The sequence below is a fragment of the Mus musculus genome, chromosome 17 (assembly GCF_000001635.26).
Source record: "Mus musculus strain C57BL/6J chromosome 17, GRCm38.p6 C57BL/6J".
NCBI classification, from domain to species: Eukaryota; Metazoa; Chordata; class Mammalia; order Rodentia; family Muridae; genus Mus; species Mus musculus.
Genome location: NC_000083.6, coordinates 51,132,498 through 51,158,603, shown reverse-complemented (window position 1 = coordinate 51,158,603; position 26,106 = coordinate 51,132,498). Strand labels below are relative to the sequence as shown.

Genomic DNA, 26,106 nt, shown 5'->3' with positions numbered 1-26,106 from the left:
AGAGATTCCTCATGCCTGCCTCCCAAGTACTGGGATTAAAGTTGTGTACCACTGTTGCCTAATTTACAAAGTAGATTTGTTTTTAATGGCTTTTTAAAATGCACCTTTGATTTTGGTCAGTGCTACTGTTTACCTCCTTACTGGTGCCTCATTCCTGTCCAAGCTTTTCTAGAGAACCTTGTCACATGCGTACCTCCTGTTAACCTGGGACACACTCTCTTTTAGTTATATGAAAGAAACTCTTGGATGTGTGTACAGGAAATGTGTTCAAAATCATTTTGTAAAGCACTGGGACAAGCAAGTATCTGGCACCACTCAAATGCACATCAGCTAGAGATAGAGTGTTTCTTAACTAAACCACATGGGAGTGTCCACCACATTCAATGGGAAACTTCAATACTGGTAACAGCTAAACATAAGTTATATATACATATGGAGTGAAAAAGTAAAATGCACTTACGTTAAATTCAATATGGTGTTGACTAGCTATGTGTGTATGGGGCAGAATAGATTTGGGGAGGAACACAGAAGTAGAAGATATTGGAGATGCATTTATCATTTTAATCTTATGCGTAACACATTATTTTATTATTTATGATTTCTTAATATATGTTTAAAACCTTTGGAAAATGTATTTGTTATAAAAATACTTTATTATTATTCTTCATTTTTTATTTTTTTGGTTTTTCGAAACAGGGTTTCTCTGTATAACCCTGGCTGTCCTGGAACTCACTTTGTAGACCAGGCTGGCCTGGAACTCAAAAATCCACCTGCCTCTGCCTCCCGAGTGCTGGGATTAAAGGCGTGCGCCACCACGCCCGGCTATAAAAATACTTTGAATAGAAATAAAATTCTTAGGACAAAATTCTTACCACTCATCAGAAGGAAATATCCCCTAGTCTTGAATGCAGTGCTCTGTCTAGATCTCACTTTCTCAGACTCAAACCTCAGTGCACTACTAAGTTCATCCCTAGATGAACTTAGTAGTGCTAAGGACATTATAATAGAGTTTTACTTAAGTATTTCCTGATGGAATGAATAAATATAGACACTGTTTCCCTCATTTTTCCTTTTTATACTGTTAAGCCAGTAATGAATCACTTGTTATATTGTTTTTGCATCCAGGGTCTTCAGGATTCCTGGATTTCAGGACCCTGTATACCTTTGTTTCCAGGTTGATTTTTTTTTCCTCCTCAGTTTATTCTTCTTGATTCCTTATTAATCTTCCTAAAACATGTCTTTGGTCATTTCCCCTAGAAACTTTTATGATTCCTTAGACTAGAATATTGAGGGAGCTCTTCAGACTGGGTACCTGCTTCTATAATTTGATTTTCACCATGGCCCATACTTGCTATCCATTCTGTCAGGGGACAGATCTGTGAGAGGATAGATCAGTTTCTTTTGGCTTTTTGGTTCTGGAACATGAGAGTTGTGGAGAGTAGGTGTGCTGGGATGCTTTTATTATCCACACTGTCTTCAGATTCTCCCCAGCCTTCTTTTTAAATTTGGAATACTGTCAGGGTAACTATATTTTTGTATTTTATTTTTTAGTGTTAATGCTAGTGAGATATTGTTTCCTATCTTTGTGGTGTTCCTTTAGTTTGTAATCTGCCTTAGTCATCTAGTCTGGTTATGGTTGCAGTAACTGAGAGTGAAATTGTTAATCATTTCAGTGTGCCAGAGCATCATACATGGTTATGTGGATGGGTGCCTGTATCAGAAACCCTAAAAGGACTGGTTATATAATTTGAGAACTTTTATTAGAAAATAGCAGCAGACAGTTCACAGGGTTGTTAGTTGATGTTTTTTGTGAGGACTGAAATTTAGTGATTACATAGTTTAGATCTGTTTTTTTTTTTTTGTTGTTTTTTTTTGTTTTGTTTTTTTTTTGTGGCAGAAGGGGAGAAAGGCTTGGAATGTGTGCTTAGGTCACCATTTTGATTTAGTTCGCATCTGTTTTTAAGGTCAGTTTGAAAACTTAACAGATTCTTTGATTGGATCACTGGTAGGCATTTTTATTGTAAATGTCTGGTTGTTTATTTGTAGTCTGCTTCCTTATTTAGAGGTCAGCATTAAAAGTGAAAATTGTACTATAAGTGATGACATCATTCAACATACTTAAGTCAGTTATTTTAACGGTTTGGTCTTGAAAGCTATAACAGGAAATGTAGACGAAGCATTATAATTCTGAGTCTTCTGAGAAGAAAAGGTTTTAAGATTGAAATAATTCAATAATTGAATTATTAATTGAATAAATATAAATATTAATAGCATGGATTCTCAAAAATGTATGTGTGTATGTGAATGGGAGGGAGGGAGGAAGGAAGGGAGAGAGGGGGAGAAGGTGGGAGTGGAAGGGAAGGGGAATACATATATATTTATATATTATATATTTTTTTCTTACTGAAGTTTAGAGCCATTATTTTTTTATTACCTCTTCTATTCCACTTGATCTCAAATACCTTCTAGTAGTACTTTCCATTTGGATAATTAGGGATTTATTTCCTTAGAGAAACAATCAGCATAGATTATCAAGTTTTGTTAAAGATGTTTGGAAATAGCAAATATTATGTGATGGTAGGAATGTATGTTGGTAGAGATACTTAGTGGAAAATTGGGCAGTATCCAGGTAAGGAGAAAGTACACTCCCCCATTCTTCCTAGAGACATTAGGGCAGTGGTTCTCAAAAGGACCGTTTTACAACTAGGCTACATTTAGCAATATCTGAAGATGTGCTTGTTTGTCATACAGGGTAAGTGTTATTGATCTCTACTAGACAGAGGTAAGTGATATTGCTAAACTTCCTACCTACAATAAGCCACAAACATAAGCATTACTTATTCCCAAATATAGCTTCTCTGCTGAGAAGCTTACTGTTGAGAAACTACATTCTCTGGGATACAAATTGGGAAGGAAGAAGTCAAAATATCACTATTTGCAGATGATATGATAGTATATATAAGTGACCCTAAAAATTCCACCAAAGAACTCCTAAACCTGATAAACACTTTCAGTGCAATAGCTGGATATAAAATTAATTCAAACAAATGAGTGGCCTTTCTCTACACAAAGAATAAACAGACTGAGAAAAAAATTAGGGAAACAACACCCTTCTCAATAGTCACAAATAATATAAAATACCTTGGTGTGACTCTAACTAAGGAAGTGAAAGATCTGTATGATAAGAACTTCAAGTCTCTGAAGAAAGAAATCAAGATCTCAGAAGATGGAAAGATCTCACATGCTCATGGATTGGCAGGATCAATATAGGAAAAATGGCTATCTTGCCGAAAGCAATCTACAGATTCAATGCAATCCCCATCAAAATTCCAATTCAATTCTTCACAAAGATAGAAAGGGCACTTTGCAAATTCATTTGGAATAGCAAAAAACCTAGGATAGCAAAAACTATTCTCAACAATAAAAGAACTTATGGGGGAATCACCATGCCTGACATTAAGCTGTACTACAGAGCAATTGTGATAAAAACTGCATGGTAGCTGGGCGTGGTGGCACACACCTTTAGTCCCAGTACTTGGGAGGCAGAGGCAGGCAGATTTCTGAGTTTGAGGCCAGCCTGGTCTACAAAGTGAGTTCCAGGACAGCCAGGGCTATGCAGAGAAACCCTGTCTCGGGAAAAAAAAAAAAGAACAAAAACTGCATGGTACTGGTACAGCTACAGACAGGTAAATCGATGGAATAGAATTGAAGACCCAGAAATGAACCCACACACCTATGGTCAGTTAATCTTTGACAGAGGAGCTAAAACCATCCAGGGGAAAAAAGACCGAATTTTCAACAAATGGTGCTGGCACAACTGGCGGTTATCATATAGAAGAATGGGAATTGATCCATTCTTATCTCCTTGTACAAAGCTCAAGTCTAAGTGGATCAAGGAACTCCACATAAAACCAGAGACACTAAAACTTATAGAGGAGAAAGTGGGGAAAAGACCTCGAGATATGGGCACAGGGCAAAAATTCCTGAACAGAACAGCAATGGCTTGTGGTGTAAGATCAAGAATTGACAAATGGGACCTCATAAAATTGTAAAACTTCTGTAAGGCAAAAGACACTTGTCAAGACAAAAAGGCCACCAACAGATTGGGAAAGGATTTTTACCAATCCTAAATCCGATAGGGGACTAATATCCAATATATACAAAGAACTCAAGAAGCTGGACTCCAGAAAATCAAATAACCCCATTAAAAAATGGGGTACAGAGCTAAACAAAGAATTCTCAGCTGAGGAATACCGAATGGCTGAGAAGCACCTGAAAAAATGTTCAACATCCTTAATCATCAGGGAAATGTGAATCAAAACAAGCCTGAGATTCCACCTCATACCAGTCAGAATGGCTGAGATCAAAAACTCAGGTGACAGCAGATGCTGGCAAGGATGTGGAGAAAGAGGAACACTCTTCCATTGCTGGTGGGATTGCAAAGTTGTACAACCACTCAGGAAGTAAGTCTGGCGGTTCCTCTGAAAATTGGACATAGTACTACCGGAGGATCCATCAATACATCTCCTGGGCATATACCCAGAAGATGTTCCAACTTGTAATAAGGACACATGCTCCACTATGTTCATAGCAGCCTTATACAATTTGCAAGACACATGAAACTCAAGAAGAAGATAGACCAAAGTGTGGATACTTTGTTCCTTTTTTAGAATGGGGAACAAAATACCCATTTAAGGAGTTACAGAGACTAAGTTTGGAGCTGAGATGTTAGGAAGATCTAGAGACTGCCCCATCTGGGGATCCATCCCATAATCAGCTACCAAATGCAGACACTATTGCATATGCTAGCAAGATTTTTCAGATAGTACCCTGTTATAGCTCTCTCTTGTGAGACTGTGCCAGTGTCTGGCAAATACAGAAGTGGATGCTTGCAGTCATCTATTGGTTGGAACACAGGGCCCCCAATGGAGAAGCTAGAGAAAGTACCTAAGGAGCTGAAGAGGTCTGCAACCCTATAGGAGGAACAACAATATGAACTAACCAGTACCCCCAGAGCTTGTGTCTCTAGCTGCATATGTAGCAGAAGATGGCCTAGTTTGCCATCATTGGGAAGAGAGGCCCTTGGTCTTGCAAGGATTATATGCCCCAGTACAGGGGAATGTCAGGGCCAGGTAGCGGGAGTGGGTGGGCTGGGGAGCAGGGCAGGGGAGGGTATAGGGGACTTTCGGAATAGCATTTGAAATGTAAATTCAAAAAAATTTTTAAAAAAAGACCAAGTAAGTAGATTGATGTATCAGTAGATCTCAAAACTACTATTGAATTGAAAGTAACAAGTATTTTTAGTGTGATACATTTATGATAATTGAAAGATATGTAAATACAACTTTATTATGTAATTAAAAGATGAGATGTGAATTTACTTCCATACTAGGAGTGTGGCTACTATTGGGGAGGTGACGCTAGAGTAGTGGTTCTCAACCTTCCTTGTGTTACAACACTGAAATAAAGTTCTTCATGTTGTGACCACCAACCTTAACATTGTTCTCACTGTTAACTTCATGAGTTTAATTTTGCTAGTGTTATGAGTTGTAATGTAAATTTTTGATATGCAAATGGTCTTATGTCACCCCTGTGAAACGGTTGTTTGACCTTTCTAGGGGATATGACCCACAGCTTGAGAACTGCTGCTCTAAGGTAGGCCCTCCTCTCTAGAGATTGTGTCCATTAGCGTCAGCTTATTTTTTATACTGTACAGAGAATGAACAGGTACTCTTTAGCATCTATTTAAGCTAGAAGGCATGATATAAATTTTATTCAATATAAATTTTAATTGGCAACAACACAGATATTGTAATGGTACTATGTGCATTTCTTAAAAATACTTTTGCAAATTTCAACCTGAAAAGTGTGTTAGTAAATTTGCTGAAAGGCTTAGTATAGCATGTTTATGTTTTTCCATGTCTTCCTGTGTCAGAAGATGTCTTGGCTTTCCATAAAGAGATATAAACATGTCTTTTTGTTATTTATGCACCTTTTATGTGCAATCGTGAATGAACTGCACTAAGTAACAGTAACTATTAAATTTGTGTCTAATTTACAAAGATAAAAACCAGCATAAAGGATTACTAAACTACTTTGTCCATCTGATTTTTGTGAGGTAAAATCTTGATAGCATTGTTTCTAGAGCAGAATCTGAAGTATTTCTCTTGCTGAGATCTTTGTTACATTGTTTTTTGTTGTACAAGTTTTCGATTAGAGTAGTTTAAGTCAGTAAACATCCATGAAGTAAAATTTGGTCTCTTAAAGTGATTCTAGAAATTTATTCATAAACTATTCATAGAGTTCTTGTTGACTAACATATTTGACGTGGGCTGCATTTGACTATATACATTTTACAAATGTTAGTGAAGATTGAATATGAGTGTAGTAATATCTCTGAGAACACAAGGATTAATTTTAATATAAAATAAAATGACAGTGAAATGAAATGGAAATGGTATATAACCTTAGCTTTTCTTAATGTGACATGAGAATAAGTATCTCAAACATAGTATAATTAAAAGTTATAATAACTATTCTTGATGTCTTTGAATTTAAATTATCTTAAATTAAGTAACAGATTTAAATTGCATTTATAATTATATGGCAGTTTATACTTTTTAAACAAAAAGCATTTACCAAAAATTATCCCAAGTTTAGGGAACCTAATTTAAATTGAAAAACTTTAAATAACCTTTAGTTAATTATTTTTATTTACATTTGTTAGTAGGAACTTAAATCCAAAAATAATAACCTATATATCTTTACATGTAAATGTCAATCTAATCAAAAGATGACTGAAAATTAATGACTTTATTTACAAAAAGGTCGTAGAATTTTAGATCTAATTTTTTTGTTAAAAGATTTCATATAAATTATAAGAATAGCTTAATTGTAAAATTCATAACGATAATTTAAATTCAGAATATTTAATTTATTATAATTTCAGTTCAGATATATAATTATGAATAGTTACGATTTTAAGTATATAGAATTTGAAATAAGTCACATAACCTTTTAAGATAATTTTTATAATTAGGTGAGAACAAGGCATGAACTATTTCTACTTGATTTTCTTGCTAATATTTACAGCTTAACACTAGTGTTAGTTCTTAATTGATAGGAAAGATGATGATAAAGTAGTTAGCAAGTATTCTTTTGTAGAATAATATGTAGTGAATTTTAAGAATTAACCATTGAAAAATAAAATGCTACTTCAAAGGTTTCAGAAGAACCTAGCCTGGTGGTTCAGGCCTGAAATCCTGGGTACTAGGCTGGTGGAAGCAGGAGGATCAAACGCTCAAGGATAGCCTTACCAATTAAATACGCCCACACCCTAAACAAAGAGAAAAAGAGAAAGGAAAAGCAGACTGGGGATAGAGCTCAGTGGTAGAACCTTGTCCAGCGTGTGTGAGGCCCAGGGCTTGTTTTCTGGTCACACTTTAATGTGTGGGGTGGACATTTCTATGTATCTGTGTTTGTATTGGTCTGTCTGTGTATATAAAGGTATTCTTAATTCATTGATGTGTTCAGTTTTATAGGGAATAATAGCTGATTAACTCTAAAACTTTCATATATTTTCTTTCAGATATAAAATTTGAGCTATTTTGAAAAAAAGAATAGTGTTCTGATTTGAGCAGTTGACCTTTAGGTTAATTCTTTAGAGACATGCAAAGCAGGCTGCATTCTTGTCAGGTGTGAATTTTAAAGGGCTGTTTTGGAGTGGGAAAAGAGTTGATAGGAGCCTCATACAAGGCAGTATATTTCACATGGAAGAGAAACGACTAAGATACTAATTTGAGGTTGTATTTCCAGAGCAGTGGCTAATGCAGCTCCTGCATTATAGATGTTTTGGAATAAGTTTTTGTGATCCTGACTCTTGGTTTTTGTGTTTAGATATTGTGGTTTTGGTTATTAAAATCTCCACAATAATGTTCACATCCTCATTGACACTGACAGATTTAGATGAAAGCCTTTTTTTTTTTTTGGATGAAAATAAAAAAATAATACCCTTATGATTTACTTTTACTATTTAAAATTTATTTTTAAAGTATATTAAGTTTTATTTTATTTTGTTCAAAATTTTGTTTACTTATTTATCTTTCATATTTAAAATGAAAAAGTCACAATTTGGGGAACATTTTTTTGTATGTGAATATGCTTTTTAAAGCCTGCTTTAAGGAAAAAAAAAGGAACTGGGATAGATATGGTATAGGTATAATGATAACAGTAAAATCTCAAAAGTCACCATGTATTAGTTTATTTATATATTTGTCTTAAAATGGGTTGGTATTTAAGCTTGGTATGTGCTGTCAAAGTTTGAAATGGTAAGGTCAAATAGTCTCCTACCCTGAACATTAATATCTAGTTGTAGTAGTTTATTTTCTTTTGACTTCACCATAAACTTCTGACTTAAATTTAGTTTTAACTTATTAAATTGTTTGCTGTTTTCTCAGGCATTATATCATTACAGAACAGGCATAGTTTGGAGAATTCTCAAATTTGAGAATCCTAACCACTGATATTCTCTTATGGTTTAAAACTCTCTCTCTCTCTCTCTCTCTCTCTCTCTCTCTCTCTCTACCTCTCATGTATGTATGTATGTATGTATGCATGTATGTAGGCTGCACGTGGATTTCAATGAACATGGGTCTCACTGATTCACCCAGATGCGCTGCACAGAGATCCTCAGGACTGTGCCTCCTCAGTGCTAGGACCATATGAGGGTGGTAAACACTTTCCAGACTGAACCACCTTCCTAGCAACATAACCCTTTATTTTTTATGGCTGGTTATGGATGACAGTTTTTAGATACACTTAGTCTTTACTTTGATGGGAGTTTTAATCTTTTTGGTTTTTTTTTCTATTTAAATTCTTTTTCGGTATTCTTAGAGGTAGGTGTTGATGAATCTTTCCAACTCCAATTAGCAATTTCATTGAAACATAATCTTACTAAATTATTTGAATTGGGTGGCCCTGAGTCAAGTAGGTTATTATATCTTTTTTTTTTTTTTAGTTTGCTATGTATGCTCAATGTTTGTCTTTTCAATTCTATGGTAGCATGATTATTAGTAAGTTACCATTGAGTGGATTTTTCAATATTATTCTTTTTACATATTGCATGGTATTACTAATACTAAGTCTTTAGCCATTACTGAATCTTTTTTCATATATAGCCAGGATTCCTTGGAGCTATTGTGATGCTTCGGTTAGTTATACATCAAATATTAGAAAAAACAAATATTTATGAAGGCATTATGTTTTTCTTTGTATGATGCCACAGTTTCAGTTTACTTAGTAGATTTTACATTTACATTTGATATCAGAATATTTTAAATGATCCTGTCTTGTGAAATAAATTTAGAGTGTCTAGTATAAATACGAGCACCAACATCTTCAAAAGAACTGGATTTGAAAGTAAAAGAATCTGTTGTATTTGAAGTATTTAAAAGATAAGTATGCTGGTATATGTAGCTCACCTCATGGTGAAGAGAATAGATATTGAAAATTGGAAGCCTGTTCAATATAATTGAAAATATTTTCAGTTCTCAGTACTGTTGTAATTCTTTATTTGTATAGTGTGTGCGTGTTTGTATACACATTTGTTTGTATAAATATGTGTGCATACTTGCATATAAAGCACAGCATATGTAAGAGTAAGACAGGCCTCTGCCGGTCTTCCTCTGTGTGCCAACTCTGCGTCTGCTTGGCAGTTCTCCTGTCTTTCCTTCTATTTTCCGTTAGCAAGTTGAATATTATGTATAGTTTCTTCTCCTTTATGTTTTTTAATAATATTGATATGTGGCAGGATTTTCCCTGTCCAACCAAAGGCCTCCTGCTGCACTAATATTTAAACTAATTGGACAGGGAAAATCCTGTCACATATCACCCTTTCTCTTTAAATAAATTTAAAAAAATCCTTCCACATTGATCTACTAATATTAAAAACACATTGTTTTTAATGGGTGTTTTGCCTCCATGTTTGTATGTGTCATGCGTGCCTGGTACCCTCAGAGACCAGAAGAAGGCATTGTAACCCTTGGAACTGGAGTTAGAAATGGGTTTGAGCTACCACGTGAGTGCCGAAAATTGAACCTAGGTCCTTTGGAAGAGAAGCCAGTGCTCTTAACTGCTAAGCCATCTGCAGCCCCTCTATTTGTATTTCAGACCAGTGCTTTTCAAAGTATCGTAACAAAGACAGTGCTGAGGGACAAAATGATTTCATTTTTCTATGATGAATTAAAGACAAATTGAGAGTGTATGTCTAGAAACTTTTATAGTAATCTTACATTGTTGTGACATCTAAGAATGTGATGAAAACTTTTACTGTATTTTACAAGGTTTGTCTTTAATACATTGACAGGGTAAAGGGTTGATTTTTCCCTCAAGGGTAGCTTCTGTTCTTTTTATCTTTCAGGGGGTTTTACATCGTTTCTTTTTGCCTTATTTTCATTTAAGATAATTCTAGAAGATGAATTTCTTTTCTGTTTAAAAGAACTGATTTGTTGTAGCTCTACCTTTTACATTGAATGAAAATTACACATTTTTATTTTATGACTGTTAGCTGTGTAACCTTTTGTTTTTTAAGCCATTTTAGTAAATAATATTTCAAAAAATTGAATGCTCTGCTATCTAGTTCTACTCTTGTTTATGTTGTTTTTTTTTTTGCTAACTGCATATGTTATATATACATATACACATGCACATAGCTTGTGTGTGTGTTTAAGACACACACACACAGACAGACAGACAGACACACACACACAGAGCGAGAGGGAGGGAGGGAGGGAGGGACAGACAGAGACAGAGACAGAGACAGAGACAGACAGAAAGACTGACTGACTGACTGACTGCTGGAGTAGTGTTTGTTTTAAAGGATACTTTATGGTCTCATTCCAAGAGAATTGTTGCAGTGTCAAAATGACAACATTTTATTTTATCTTTTCCTGTTGTGGTTTCTTTCTTACTTTTTTAAAATTTAATTTTATTTGTAATTCATTTTTTACACTCCATATTCCATTTCCTGCCCCTCCCCATCCACCTTCCAACTGCTCCACATCCCACACCTCTTCCCCACCCCATCCTCTCTCAGAGCACTTGGATGCCCCCACCCCCCCACCCTACCTGACCTCTAAACTCCCTGGGGCCTCCAGTCTCTTGAGTTCGGTACATAATCTCTGAATGAACACAGACGCAGAAGTCCTCTACTGTATGTGTGTTGGGGGCCTCATATCAGCTGGTGTATGCTGTCTGTTTGGTGGTCCAGATTAACTGAGACTGCTGGTCCTCCTACAGAATCACCCTCCTCCTCAGCTTCTTTCTGCCTTCCCCAACTCAACAACAGGGGTCAGCTGCTTCTGTCCATTGGTTGGGTGCAGATACCTGCATCTGACTCTTTCAGCTGTTTGTTGGGTCTTTTGGAGGGCAGTCATGGTAGATCCCTTTTTGTGAGTGGTCCATAGCCTCAGTAATAGTTTCAGGCCTTGGGACCCCCCCTTGAGCTGGATCCCACTTTGGGGTCACTGGACCTTCTTTTCCTCAGACTCCTCTCCATTTCTATCCCTGTAATTCTTCCAGACAGGAACAATTATGGGTCAGAGGTATGACTGTGGGATGGCAACCTCATCCCTCACTTGATGTCCTGTCTTCCTGCTGGAGGTGGGCTCTGTAAGTTCCCTCTCCTTACTGTCAGGCATTTCGTCAAAGTTCCCTCACTGTGAGTCCGGGGAGTCTCTCACCCCCCAGATCTCTGGTGTATTCTGGGGTTCCCCCCAACCTCCTATTTCCTGAGGTTGCCTGTTTGCATTCTTTCTGCTGGCCCTCAGGGCTTCAGTCCTTTCCCCTCATCCAATACCAGATCAGGTTCCCTTCTACCCCCCCCCCCCAAGCTGGTCTACCCCCAACCCCCCACCGCTGTCCACTTTCCCTTCCAAAATTCCTCCTTCCCTCCCCTCTTGTGATTGCTTTCTTGTCTCTTGCAAGTGGGACTGAGGGCTCCTCACTTGGCTTTCCTCCTCGCTGTTGAGCCTTTTGAATTCTGTGAACTGTATCTTGTGTATTCTGTATGGGTTTTTTCTTTTTTCTTTTTTCTTTCAAAACATGGATTAATGATTAGTAGAGATTAGGGACACATAGGGGAAGTGACTAATAGGTATGACTGTACAGGGGTAATAGCAAGGAGATATTTGTGATTTCATTAGAAGTTATTTTATATTAAAATATAATATTTTGAAATAGCAACTTTATATAGTTCTTGACTTTTGATAGATTCTCTTCTGAGCCTTGTACATCAGAATATAAATTCATTTTCACCATCTTAGGAGCATTCCCTTAACAATGAAAGATGGCTTTTGAGTGTTCTTATTGTTTCTAAATTTTCTGTATTTGTATATTGCTTATGTGGGCACTACAGTTTATTGCTACCCAAATAGTAAAGTAAAACATAATTTGCCAATAACTTTTGCATATGTATCATAATGTGACTGTTGTATCTTGTTTTCAAGTCAGCTAGAAACCAGTACCCCTAGGTGTATCAAACTTAGTATATATGACTTCTGTGGGTTTTTTGTTTGTTTTTTGTTTATAATATCATCTTTTTTTGCCCCCCTGAGACAGGGTTTCTCTGTGTAACAGAACCCTGGCTCTCCTGTTCTTGCTTTATAGAGGAGGCTGGCCTCAAACTCACAGAGATCTGCCTGCCTCTACATCCCGAGAACTGGGATTAAAGGCTTGTGCCTTCACGCCCTGTGACTATCATCATTTTTATTAAAAAATTTACTATATAAATATGTATACTTGAATGTTTCTCCTTCTTTAATGTCTACCCCATGCTCCCATCTCCCTACTTACCCCAGTGTGTTTTTTTTTTTTTTTTTAATTCTCTCTCTTTTTTTTTTTTTTCGAGACAGGGTTTCTCTGTATAGCCTTGGCTGTCCTGGAACTCACTTTGTAGACCAGGTTGGCCTCGAACTTGAAACAAAAAAAATAAACACAAAACAGAAAGCACAATAAAATCCCCCACAAAAATGAAAATGAAAACAAATGAAAGACTAGTGTCTTAGTTATTCTCTTGCTATGAATAGACATTATGACCAAGGCTATGGGATCAGGGAACTGTAAGAGTGGGTTAACTCTGCCCCCCCCCGCCCCCCCCCCCCCTGTCCAGGACATTACTTACCATAGTAGCCAGGTTAGATTTTCTCTCCCCTTATATGGTCATGTAGGGCAGTTGCTGGGATCCCCCTGTATGCAAATGAGATATCACCTGTGCTCTGGCCTGGCCAATAATGCACACTTTCCAGAAAGCCCCTACCCAGCCTCCAAAGGTTTAAGTGGACTTTGTTCCCGCCATTAAATGTGTTACCACTGCTTAAGGTCTCTTCCACAACTGGCTGTTCTTACTGCTCTCAAGAGCTGCCTGTCGAGATTGCCACGCTAAGGTCAGGAGGCAAAGTCTAACCAGCACAAGACAGCTCAGCTAATGAAGTATTGAATTGGAGGCTTGCTCGTAATTCTTGAAGGTTAGGTTATTAGGGCAGTACTGAGGCAGTAGCTGATCTTGACATCTTGGTCTACAGGCATCAACCAGAGGAAGACTGGGCCTGCTGTAGGCTTTTGGAACCTCAAGCCCACTCATAAGAAAGAAGGCCCACCTTCTTCAACATGGCCACACCTCCTAATCCTTCCCAATCACTTCACCAATTTGGTACTAAGCATGCAAATACATGAGCCTTAGGGGCCATTGCTACACTATCACAACTAATATGAAAACAGTGCCAGAACAAACCAAAATAAAACAAGAAGTCCACATTAGTCAGGCTTTTCTAAAAGCAAAACTTACAGAAAATACACACTTTCTCTCTCTGTCTCTGTCTCTGTCTCTGTCTCTGTCTCTGTCTCTCCCTCCCTCCCTCCCTCCCTCCCTCCCTCCCTCCCTCCCTCCCAAGGTCCAAGAATATAAGTACACCAGGCTAGATGTCTCATCTGGTCTTCAGTATATTGCCAGAGTCCTGAAGAAGTAAGCTCTAATGCTAGTGAAGGAATGGACAAGGAGACAAAGACAGCAAGCTTCTTTCTTCCATGTCCTTTCTATAAGCTGTCAACAGAAGGTGGGGGGTGGGGGTGGGGGCTCCAGATTAGGTGGATCTTCCTACTTCAAAAGATCTGTATTAAAAGTGGGTCTTCCCACTTCAAATGATTTCATTATAGTCAAGTTGACAAGCAAGAATAGCCATCACAGGTGCTTTTAAGATTTATTATTACTATTTTTAATTCTGTGTGGTAGTATGTTCCTGTTGAATGCAGCTGTCTAAAAAGGCTAGGGCATTGGGTTGATTATCCCGGAGTTGGAGTTGTATGGGTGGTGTGTATGTGTGTGTTTGTGTCTGTGTGTGTGTGTCTGCTGAGAATGGAACTCACGTGTTACTGAAAATCTGTGTCCCCATTTAACCACTGAAGCATTTCTTCAGCACCTCAAGTAATTTTAATAGTAGTAAATAGTGTTTTAGGAAACAGTTGATAACTTTAAGGCAAACTACAGAACATTAAAGGTTATATATTGTATGGCAGAATGTTTTTGGATTTTTGAAAAAAAAATTGATAGCTAATAAAACCATTTTTATGACTACTTTACTGCTTAGTATTGTTTTTAAAAATGTTTATAACTCCACAGTTAAGTAAGTGAAGAACAAAAAGCTAACAAAATCCAGAAAGTTTATGGACAATTCAGGACTATTTCAAGCTTTCTGTATTTTGTGGAACACATGAGAAACTAGATAAATGTTCAATGAGGACTAATTTATGTCTTATAGTTTGATCCCTATGTTATGCTAGTTAGAGTGTGACTTAATTCTGATTGTAACAGTTAAATGATCTCATTGTACTCTTTCCAATATTTTGAGGTTTTCAAATTTAAGGACACGTAAACGTTCTTAAATTCAGATGTCAGCCAGTTACTTTGTCATGTTTTGTCTTCATATCTGAAGTCATGCGGATTGTTACAGCTTATATGTCAGCTTCAGAAGAAAAAGCTTACTGCTGAGGCTGAATTTCTAGAACTTGACATAGTTTGTGACTATTGTGACTTACTTCCATTATTTTCTGTACTCATAAAATATGGCTTACATGTGAATGAAATGCTGCCTGTATTAACTAAGGTTGTGCTTGCTGTTGTCCCACTGCAGAAAATTTCTAATGACTTGGTGAAGATAGGAAAACCGTCAGAAAGGCTGAAGTACTGCCATACTGTAAGTATATTTTTGAAAAGAAGTTTAAGAATGTCCATGTCTTTTTGTTTTGGAGAAAATATATTAAAGATATATGCAAAATATGGAGGTGGACATTATAATCATCTTAATAATTTATAAGAACTAATTCTGTGTTGCTTTTAAAAATTGAAAATGTGGTTTTATATATTAAGATGAGGATTTTCCCAATAGCATTGACAAATATTTCTAATTCTAACAAGGATTGATTTATTCTGTATACATTTGCTTATTTAAAACTATCAGAATCCAGAAAATCATTGTAATTTTATAGGTTGTGATTTGTTTGGGTGGCTTATTGTTTAGGTTATTTTACAGAATTATTTATTTGCTGATTTATTTATGTATTTCATTATTTATTTATTTGATTATTTAGTAAATTATTTATCTGATGAATTATTAATATATCTTCATGACATGCTTTAAATTATTTATAACTTAATTTTGAGTTTATTGCTTTTAGACGCTGCATTGTTACTGACTAGTTTTGATCTTTTTCTTTGTGGTTCTTAAAAATTAAAGTATTAGCTCTAAGGCAGAGAGTATATTCATCCCAGTGCCATAGACGTCTTTTATTTTTAGTTTGTGGGTAATTTATGACAGTGGTAAGATTTTAGCTATGCTTTGCTGTACAGCATTACATTTACCCTTCTAGGTTACCAGAATGTGATCAAGTGTCAGGGCATTGTGTATGTGGTCATTGTGAGTTGTGTGCTGATTAATGATACAGTGTTTCATGTGTAAACAAAAATGGAACTTGTTAAACCTAACTCCACATTATTTTATGTCTCTCTAAAGGCAGGTCTGCATATTGTTTTAGAATAAATGGTGGAGTTATTTGATTATAGTGGCAAGTCTGTTTTACCACCGGAATGCTTTTAGGAAAGTTTATGGAATTGAATTGCAACTTAGATTTGGATTCTTTTTTTGTTTAAAGTCTTATTATGTGGGCATTTGGAAAGCAGCAGGGCTTTGCTTGAGTGACTTATGAATAGACAGTCGTGTGAACAAAGGCATGCGATGTGTGCAGCAGGGCCTCATCCCCATCCTTACACTGTGTGCTTTACAGTCTCAACACTGGGATAGTAGCTGCGTTGTATATCTCAAATTGAGATGCTGTGACTTCTATAGAGAGATTCTGTAACAGAACTGTCAATTTGCACATACATGCAAACTTCCTATTTTGAACTATTGAATATGTTAATATTTAATTAAAATGTTCCAGTAATATCTTCTAATCTTGTCATGAAAAATGTTCTACAGTGATTTATGTAACATAGATTAGAAGTGACTTTTGTACTCTAGAGATAAAAATCTTGATACACTGTTAGGTATGAAATTCTATTTTGAAATGTTCTTGAATATATTTGTGTGGTCCTTTGAAGAAAAAAATTGCTTTCTCTATTGCTGAATAAAGTATATATTATCAGTCATGATAGTCTACTGAGGGTACACTATTATTCACACCTATTGATAGAACACTAACTGAATTATACAAGTGGGCATTCCTTTGACATTACACATGTATGTACCGCTAATTCCTTTGACATTACACATGTATGTACCGCTAATTCCTTTGACATTACACATGTATGTACCGCTAATTCCTTTGACATTACACATGTATGTACCGCTAATTCCTTTGACATTACACATGTATGTACTGCTAATTCCTTTGACATTACACATGTATGTACCGCTACTCAAGCACGGGCACCTGGGAACTCCTTTTGGCAGTAAGATGATTTTGAGAGCTTGTGTTTTCAGAGGTTAGTATAGCCTATTATAGGTAGTATCAATCGGTTATTACATATGCTGCACAGTGTTTATGTATTTAACTTGGATTTCTTGACTTTCCCAATGAGGTAGCCACGCTGATTGTAATCTTTTATTTTGATGATGAGGAATAGAGAGTTGGAAATGTTAAGTAACTTGCTCATTGTCATATAGCTGAAAGTAAGTGGGCGGCACTGGGATTAGGAATCATTTAGTTTGATCAAGGGGCCTTTCTATCTGGTTACAGTTTTATATTTGTAGATAGTATAATATAGTATTTAACCAGAGATTTCTCTACAGTTTAGAGAATTATTTGCTTACCAGTCTCTTACAGGTGTAGCTAGCTCAGTATTCTGTTAGACTTACATTTCTCAAATAGCAGATAAATACTTGAACCACTTGGATTTTTCTAAGTGGCATTTCACAATTTGTATAGTTGAACAAAACTGCATACTTGTATCTCTGAGATCTTGTGTATTTGCTTGGTAGACAATCAGTTCTAAGATCAGATCTTTGACAGTTAAACTCAAGGCCATTCCCAAGGCTGTTTGTTCAAATATGACTTGTTCATAGGAACAATATTTTTAGGACTAGATGCATACTTTTAAAAGAATGTCTGATGCTTAGGTTTCTCATACATGACCACAAACTATTAAATCAAACCTTATTAGAGCGCCTAATACACAGATGTTTTAACATGCTTATAACAGGACAAAGTAATCATATTAGCTTCTAACACATCTACTTATATTTGAGACAGGGTCCCATTTTCTAGCTTAGGCTAACCTTGAACTTGTTATGCTTTTCTTTCCACCTCTGAAGTGTTGGTATCAAAGACATACACCACCATACCTTCTCCAATATGTCTTTTTAAGCTCATGTAATTATCTAAAAGACTCTTGGGAGTCTCAGAGAGTAATTTAAGGTGTCAGTTTGTATGAAGCTGCTGAGAAAATTTTTCTTCAACTTTTATTTGCTATTTGAAAACAGGGAGCTCTCCTTCCTGGATCCTAAATATTTATTCGAATAATGTCGTATCAGAAAATCATCCGTAGTTTCATTAGTGACGTGAAATATTACCATTGCTATGATGGCTATAATTGTCTCCTTATGGTTAGGACAGTTTTGAAACTGTTACTTGTCAAGATAGAAGGTTGTATAGTGGAACCATCCTGGGTTCTTTTAACATCTGTCAAGAGGACTTTTACTTGACATACAATAAACTTGTTTTCTGGTATATATAAAACTAAATTTTATTATGAGCCTGATTTTAAACTTGTCTTCTTATATAAATAAAACCACTTTCTGTTTTAGGTTCTGATAGCCTGTACATTGTCTGTTGAGCAGGACCTTCACTTGATCTGCAATATTATTAAACTTGTTTATAAGAGTATCTTTTATTCTCTTAATATAATTGTTATCTCAAAGCCTCACTGCTGAATGAGCTCACCCTTTCTAGTTCTTTCTCAACTCCCCTTGGCAGATTCAACTCAGCTGTTCTGGCTCAAACTCCTCTCCAAGCTGTTTGATTCAATCTGGCTTTTCTCGTCTTTTCACTGAATTGTTCTGCTTGGCCTCAAATTAACTTGGGTAACCTGTCCTAATCCTCTAGTTCCTTCTTACTCTTTGGTCGCAATGGCCTCTGCTGAGCTGCACTGAGCTGCACTGAGCTGCATGAACAGCTGCATGAACTCATGAACAAACTCAGCTGTACTGCCCTGCATTCACTCTGCTGATTCCCATTGACTCAACTTCTTGCCAACCAAATCTCTCCCCCGGCTCTGCTCTTACATAGCTTCTCTTTCCGGTGCTGTTCTCCTGAAAGTTGGGCAAATTGTATCTCTGACTTGTTCTGTCAGTTCTTTTTCTGACTCATCACTTTGTCTGCCCTTCACTCTCAAGAATGGCTGCTTCCCTTTTCAAACTCATTTTACCTTAAATGATTCTTCTAAGGGTGCATTCCAGCCAGATCACACAGATCTAGAAGGTCTTTAGATATGATCAGAGCAGCCATGTTGCTGGATTAAAATTCCTCTACATTTGTTTTCTTATATAGATAACACTAGTTTTTATTGTGGACCATTATTTGTCTTTTGTTTGTTTTATATCAACCAATGTGGGTTGGTAGCTATGTCTTTTGAGAAAGGCTGATACTATATTGCTCTTGCAAACTATTTACTTTTTCTTTTACTTGTTAGATTATGCCTGATTAATAGGAAGTGATGTAATACTTTGTTATGGCCAAGTTTACGTATACTCTTTTTTAATTTCTAATTCTTTACATAAGAATATTTGGGTCATAGTTTTTCCCTTTCCTTTAGTCTTCTTAGATCTTAGATCCCCACCTAGCTTCATGTTTTATCTGTCAAAACAAAACAACCAAGAAAATGAAACAAAACACAAAATAAAACCTACTAAATCATAATAGAAAAGTATACATAAAAACACGGAATTCATTTTTTATTGGTCAGCTGTTCCTTAACATGAGATCTGCCCTGGAGCGTGGTTGATATACCCAGCGACACTCCATTGAGGAAACTCCTTTTCCCTCTCTGACCTCGTATTAATTACACATAGCCTTTTGGTTAGAGTTGGAACTTTGTGTCCACTTGTCTCCTTTGAATCTGTGCAGATCTTGTGTGTGCTTTCACAGTCTTTGAGCTCATGTGTGTATTAGTCCTGTGTTGTCTGGAAGTGTTCTTGGAATCATCTACCACTTCCGGCTTGTATACTATTTCTGCCGTTTCTTTCACATAGATCCCTGAGCCTTGAAGGGATGGGTTTCATAAAGACATCCCAATTAGGGCTGAGCTCTTAGAATTTATTTTCAAGGTGAAAATACATAAAAGGGTATTATGGGAACAGAAAGACAAGCAGGAAAAGTGGACCACAATAAAATGGACAGTTGTACATTTTTTCTTTAATGAAATACTGCCATACTTTTGAGTTCTTTTTACCTAGTAAGTATGGTAATTGACAGTATATTTTACATTGTACTAAAATCTAATTTGTTTAAACCTTCAGAATTTATAATTTTATTGAATGATCCAGTGATCATATTATTTTTTCTTTAACAGCTGTGCTATGTGTCACATATGTTGATAAAGTTGGCAGTTTTGCCAAAACAGTTTTCAATACTATTTTTCTGAGTAAAGTGTTGTGTGAGAAAATCTTTGAGAAATCTTTGAGAGTGTAGCTTAAATTTTCTCCTCTTCCCTTCCCCAACCCAGGTATAGTCTTTTTTTCTTTTTTCTTGAGTCAACTTACATTTTTAAGCCTCCAGTTAGAATCTAAAAACTTAATTTCTAGTTTCTGTTTAGATTATAGATGACTTGGTATTTTTAACTAAGTAACTATAGAGGTATGCTTGTAGACTAAAAAATTGAACAATTCTTTTTAAAATTATTTATTTATTTATTACACTCCAGATTTTATTCCCTCCCTAGTCCACCCTCCGAATGTTCCACATCCCATACCTCCTTCCCATCCCCCTGTCTTCACGAGGATATCCCCCACCCCCCACACCCCACCAGATCTCAAATTCCCTGAGGCCTCCAGTCTCTTGAGGGTTAGGTGTATCTTCTCTGACTGAACCTAGACCCAGCAGTCTTCTACTGTATGTGTTGGGAGCCTCATATCAGCTGGTATATGCTACCTGGTTGGTGAATAATTCTTTAGCAATGATTCTTATTCATTCGTGTGTATGATATTACATGAATTTTCTTTAGAAAGGTTTATTTAAACCTAGTATCAAGTGAAAGAGGTGTTACTACACGCTCCCTCAGTTTGTCACCTAATAGAACATTGCATGAAATAATAGTGTCTTTCTAATTATGATAATACGGCTATATCTTGGATCCTTTATAATTATGACACGTAAATGTATGGCCAGAGAACTTGTTAAACAGATTTTCTTAATATCCCATCCATTTTGTGGATAATATGTGAAGAAGTAATTTCGATCTCTGCACTGATGTTTTGTTTTTTATGAAACAAAGTCAACACTGTGTAGCTCTGGATCATCTGAAACTCACTATGTAGACCAGGCTGGCCTTGAACTCAGACTCCTTGCTACTCCTGCCTCTCTAGTGCTGGGATCCGAGGCATAGACCATCATACCCAGCCTTGTGCACTGATGCTTTAGGAGAACTCAGTTTTTCTTGTGTTGGAACTAGATTTTCTCTATGTAGCTGCAAGCTTGGTGTGACTGTTTATGTGACTTCTGAACTTCTTAAACAAAACTTTATTAAATTTATAGTTTATAAAATTAAAAAGAGGGGGTGTTATGTTCTGGGATTTCTTAGGGCACTTATTACAGATATATAAGAGTCTTTAATAATAAAAAATACGAGTCCCAAATGCAATTTTTAGGATTACTGTATTAGTATTTATGTTGCACTTGGAAACAGTAAAAACTAAACACTGTGGGAACAAAAATATCAGGAATAAAACTATGCAAGTTAAATTCCATTAGTATGGTATGCTTACAGATATGTTATATAATTTACTAGATCCTATATTCTACTTTAAATTGACTATCTACACAGAAGTTGGAGTTTTAATGAGACCAATGTATACTTCCACATCATATTCTATCAGTGATGTAAGTCAAGGGAGGAACTCAAAGAGGGCAGGAAACTAGAGTAATGCAGAGGCCAAGGAAGGGAGTTGAATACTGGCTTGCTTCCCATAGTTTGTTCAGTCTGCTTTCTTATAACATCCAGAACTAAGGTGATTCTCGGGGGTCCGGGGAAGCTCAGGTCAGTGGGGCTCAGCTTCATCCATCATCCATCATCATCATCCATCATCATCTTCATCCATCATCAGTCTGGAAAATGTCTCACAGGCTTGATCACAGTTGAGGTCCCCTCTTCCCAAATGACTCTAGCTTGTGCCAGGTTTACATAAAGACAGTCATCATTCTTGTGTGGCATGCATATTACTGAACTGAGCACTTCCCTCTCCCCTGTGTAAACATCTTCTTAGTGCAATACCGCCTGCCTGCCCTCCCTCCCTCCTTCCCTCCCTCCCTCCCTCCCTCCCTCCCTCCCTCCCTCCCTCCCTCCCTCCCTCTCTCCCTTCCTTCCTTCCTTCCTTCCTTCCTTCCTTCCTTCCTTCCTTCCTTCCTTCCTTCCTTCCTTCCTAGTTCCTCAGCATTCATTGTCAACATCGAGAAATTTTGTCACCTTTTCTTAATACATATTATTTGTTCTTATCATTCTAGAATTTTTGAAACCTGTGTCACTGAATATCATGTTATTATTTATACTCTGTCTTTAGAAGTCATTTTCATTTTGAAAGCAAGGTGTTTGGTTTGGGGATATTATCACAGTCTTTCTTCCTCTTTTCTTTCTCCTCTAGCTCTCCTAGGTGGAGACCAGTAGTAGGGTGTTAGCAGTTGTACATTTGCAGTTGTAGTTTTGCCCCAGATAGGTAGAATGTTTGCTTCTCATTGCCCTTTACATACTTGTTACAAATTAACTTTCTTAACAAAATGTCTAATTTCCAAAAATTTCCCTCCCTTCTCTCCCTCCCTCCCTTCCTCCCTCCCTTCCTTCCTTCCTTTTTTTTCTGACTGCTTCCACTTTGTGTATGTGTGTGTGAAATAAATCATTATCTATCATTTTAATAGGGTTTGAGAGCCCCTCTGCCTGACCAGAGCTACAGTTGTTATATCACAGTTTTTCCTGCCACCTGTCTTGCAAAGTACAGCTCTTAAAAGTTTTTGTTCTGCGTTTTCTGCAATCTTACCATGCATTCTTTTTTTTTTTTCCTTTTCTTTATGGTTAGGTACAGTAAACTTTGTTGTTGGTATTTCAGAGAGAGCAGGGGTTGCTAAGTGTTCCTCCTTTTTCTGAGGGTCTGGGATGGAAACAGTGAAGTGAAATGCTTTGTGTGTTGGGGTTGAGTGTTAGCAAAACTTGCCAGCACTGAAGGCTTCTCTCATCCTGTAATGTTCTTGCTGGGTTGGGTGAGCAAGGGCTTCTTATTCGTTGAAGGCCATGTGGACCTTGAGGTTTACCATCTGTTTCTGCAGGCAGATTTGTTTTCATATCAGAAAATGAACTTAGCAAATGGTCAGTTAGAGCAATACAATCTGCAGCATCAAAAGTAGAAGAGGGATATTGCTGTGAAAGTCAGAGGAGACAGCCTGGTCCTTAGTATAAGCCAGGATACCCTGAAGGGTATCCTCTGATGTCTATTTTACCACGTTCTTAGTGCCACTATACTTGCCAGCTTTGATGTCAAGTGGGATCTTGCTCCGCAAAGTGGAGATAGCCTTCTAGTTTATGATAGGCTTCCTATTCTCAACCTTGACTGTACCTTGCAACTTTTCATGGGTGCAATCATAGAGGAAAGGGCAGATGGTGGAAGAGAGGTCAGTGATAGCAACAGAGTTGAAAATAGCCCTGGTAACCAATATGCCAAGTCTTTCTACTCTGATCGTGCCTATCCTATCTCAGAGACAAAGCTGCTTCTCTAAAGATGGCCAGCACCTAACTCCTCATGCTTTCAATATATTTTATTGGAGTACCTTTTATACTATATTATAACTTTATTGCTTTTTAAAGGAAGAACAGGAATATTATTAAAGTTTGTATAAAATAATAATGTTTAAATGAAGAAGAACATAAAATAGAGAAATGAGGTAGATAAGAGATAGCAGAAGTATCTTTAGTTATAAAGGTTCAATGATTTCTTATCTTATTTCTATTTCTGTTAGTATGTGATAGATTTAAAAATATAGTAGAGATATATTTGAACAAAATGTTAACTTTATTATCCTAGGGTAACTAAAGTAATGCTTTTATGTTGATGCTTAATTGCAGAAGAGTCAAGAGAGTTTGATTTTGAACCAGTGCTGTGATTTCAGTGTGTGCTTCCAAGTTCTGTGTTTTAAAACTTAATTCTTCATGTAGTAGTATTGGGAAATCAGGCCCGATTGTAGATCATGTCATGAGTGCTTTGCTTCCATTAAGAGATTAATGACATTGTGACAGAAGTGGGTCCTTTTAATGAGAAATGAATTCTTAAAAGTCAATTTTGGCTTTTTCTTACCTTTCCCATTTTTCCTTTGTAACTAAGAAGAATTCTATCACCAATGATAGTTCTATCTTTTCCTTCTGTTCTTCACTTCAGACTATTAGCCAAATGTATGCTCATTCACTATAAATTATCCATTCTCAGGTAATCTGTTAAAACATAGGAAATTGAATTAAGATTAACAACACTTTTTTGATGTATTATATAAACTATAGAATATTGACAAAACCAGGTAAGAAATCTAGTAGGTGATATTATGAGTTAGAGTCAATAGAGCCAAGCTCTAGAAAGAGGAAAAGAGTGAAGATACCTTACATTAGCACAGTGCTCCAGTCATTGCTTGTAATAACACAGCATTTTTTTAGTCGCATGAAGACTTAGCATGTTTTCAGACTTAAGGAGAATATCTGAAATTTACAGTATGTTGTCTTAAAAGATACTTGCCATCCACTTGAGTTGAGATATTACAATTTCCTGTGTAGTTATTTCCTCTAGGTTGGACATTACCATTGCTGTCTTGAATCAGACCAGCTGTGATCACCTTTAAAAGATCCTTCAGATGGAATCTATTAATATTTCTTTGTAGAGGGCAAAGGAGGTTCTTGCTTCCTAGATCTTCAGAGGATCTTTAGGAGGATCCCCTTTCCAGGTTATGTCAGATGAAGCAGTTGTCTGTTGTGGGGCCTCTTTGTGGTGTAGACGTTCATATAGGACCTGGGAGGCTCTTCAGTGGTGCAGCTTCTCATTAGTCTTTTAGGATGCAGTTGATCTGCCTATTCTTTAGGGGACTTTCTGGTGGTGTAACTACTTTTGAATTATCTGTGCTTTTGTAAGTAACCTCAGTAAACATTGGTTCACCAAGCTGTTCTTGGCCTTTGATCTGTAGTTCCCTTTGGAGGTGAATAAATGGTTATTTGCATCTCTCCATAAAGAGCCCCATGATACCATTGAAGAACCTGTTGCCTCTTTTTGGAGGTTTACTTTAACAATTTTGTTAATTTGTATTGATTTAAATGGAATAGGAGGAAAAATATTTCTTTTAATTTAAGCTGTTTATAGAAACAATGTAAGGTAAGTGGTATACCATATGCCTTGTTCCTCAAGGTAAAAAGTTCAGTAGAATATGAAATGTCTTGAAGTTGTTACTGATGAGTTATTGTTGGAAGGCCCAAATGAAGTCAGCTACTTTGCTGGTTTGAATAAAAATGGCCCTGTAGGCTCATGTTTGAACATTTAGTCCCCAGTCGGTAGAACCATTTGGGAAGGATTAGGAAGTGTAGCCTTGTTGGGGGAGGTGTGTTACTGGGCTTTAACGTTTCATGCTACTTCCAGCTAGCCATTTAGCTTTGTCTGCTTCATGCTTGTAGATTAGGATGTAAGCTCTCAGTTACTGTTCCAGTGCTCTCCTGCCTGGCTGCCTGCTTGCCTGCTGCCATGGTCTCTATCACAGTGGTCATGAATGCCAACCTCTGACACTACAAGTGTGCAATTGCCCTGGTCATGGTACCCTATCACAGCAATAGCAAAGCAAATAAGACAGCTTCCATGTTGCAAGCTGCATCTTATCCTATTTTTGTATTATATAATGATAATTAATTTACTTAATAGTGTTATAAAGTTATTGAAGTTTTTGTTGTTTGTTATTTGTTTTTGGTTTTTTTCTTTTTCTTTTTTCCTCGTATTGATATTTGTATAACTGAAGCAATTTTAAGGTTTCCTTTTTCTGCTACCATATATTTTGATTCAAATTTAATATTAATATTTCTCAAGATATCATTAGCTATATATAGTAATTTTAAAAATTGGGCTAATTGTTCTCTTTCTTGATTCCCGTGTCCTTCAATAAGGACTTTAGTAAAGTTATTTTTTGAGTATAACAAATCTTTTTTTTTTTATGCCCTCTCTGTCATTCTGTATCTCAAGTTCCCCTTCTTGTTTTTTAAACTCTGTATCCCATTGCCTCTATTAAGTTGCACTGAGCTCAGTGTATACAAGAACTTTCACGAGAGACTAAAGGACTTAT

General features: G+C 36.5%; 1 protein-coding gene across 7 annotated transcripts in view; it reads left to right on the top strand.

Moving 5' to 3' along the window:
* Tbc1d5 (TBC1 domain family, member 5) overlaps nt 1-26,106 on the top strand; it is a 448,076-nt gene that overhangs the window by 22,596 nt on the left and 399,374 nt on the right. For all 7 annotated transcript variants that reach the window (XM_030250062.1, NM_028162.4, NM_001285991.1 and 4 more), the window contains exon 2: nt 15,183-15,245. The gene's annotated coding sequence lies outside the window, so the exon portion shown is untranslated. The remainder of the gene's footprint in view (nt 1-15,182; nt 15,246-26,106) is intronic.